The sequence below is a fragment of the Mus caroli genome, chromosome 17, assembly GCF_900094665.2.
Source record: "Mus caroli chromosome 17, CAROLI_EIJ_v1.1, whole genome shotgun sequence".
NCBI lineage: Eukaryota > Metazoa > Chordata > Mammalia > Rodentia > Muridae > Mus > Mus caroli.
Window position 1 is genome coordinate 22,142,746 of NC_034586.1, and position 1,529 is coordinate 22,144,274.

A 1,529-nucleotide genomic window follows, 5' to 3' on the forward strand; every position below is an offset into this window, starting at 1 on the left:
ATCACTAATTGAGAAAATGCCTTACAGTTGGATCTCATGGAGGCATTTCCTCAACTGAAGCTCCTTTCTGTGTGATAACTCCAGCTGTGTCAAGTTGACAGAAAACAAGCCAGTACAAAGTCAAAGCCCTACCTAAAGGTTCTGTGAACCAGGAGTATGCTTGCCATCCCCATTGATTTGCCCATGCACTGTATAGATGTGTAGATGAAGCCATGCACTGTTCATGCACCTTTGTTCTGGTGTTGGTTTCTTCCACAGGCCAGGTTTTTTTTTTTTTTTTTTTTTTTTTTTTTTTTTTTTAAGGCTCAGACACCTTGTGTAAGAAATTCACTCTTTGCTGTCAAGTATGTTCCTCATACTAAGAGGTGCAGGTGCCCAACCAGATATATGGCATGGCCAGGAGCCAAGAGAATGAGGGCTATGTTACTAGTCTGAGGTTTATGGTACCTGGAGGTTAGCATTGTCTTCACAGCAGCAAAAAGCTTGTCTGTGTAGGTGTGAACCTCAGGGTGGTTAAATCTGGTTGTAACTTGGTCATGCTTACTGGCATGCTTGGCTCAGTAACTATGGGGAAAGAACCATAGGTTAGTGGCTGCACACACCACAGGAGGTTCTATCATATTAGGTGAAGGACCAACAATACCTCAGCTCCCAGGTCACGCCCCTGCACAGCCAGCAGTCACCTCAGGGTTGATGGAGTCCTCATGCAGCGCCTTGACATGAAGAAACTCTGGGTTGACATGACAGTGCAAATGTTATCTAGGTGGCCTGCCGAGTTTTTGAATGTATATGACACCTCTTGCCTTGGTCTGCTACCTGGGCAGAGAGGGACTCCTGTAATAGGTAAGGAAGTAGGTCTTGTAGGGGGCAAAACTGTGGAGTGTCTTCAGGAAGAATAAAGTTCAGAGGCAGAGGCTGGATGAGGGAAGGGCAGCTTTGCNCTCTGGAGCCTGGGCAGGGCAGACAGGTTCCCTTGCCTCTCCAGGGCTTCTGTGCTAACATAGGTACTGTTTGTCCTGATCAGGACTTACCTTCATTAGTAAGTGCCCTAGTGGGCTCATTATTAGAGAGGGATTCAGAACCAGATTGCTGGATGCACACTGTACTGGGCAATTTATCTCTAAGTAGGGCGGGCATGTGTGAAGAAACCAACTCTCAGCTTGACCACCATCCTTGGCTGCCTCCAGCTTACACTGCAGTGTTATGGCCATGGTGAGCTGTCATTGTCTGGGGGTACAGAGAGTCATCGTTTGGCACAACTGTTCCACTTCACACCTTATTCTCTGCCAGTGTACTGTGCAAACCCCAATTGCAGGCTTCATACTGGCTCTGAGGTCAAGAAGGATATAATGCTGGGGACTTAGAGGAATGGTTGGCCCTGGCTGGGCCAGTCTTTCTGGGCAATCCTTGGGGGTGGAGTTTCGGGGGGGGGGCTCTCCTCTCACTGTATACTGTTTGAGTCTCTCCTCTTTGAGATTCTTACAAGGAGTCTTAGTCTTAAGGATCTTGAGTCATAGAGCAGCCAAATT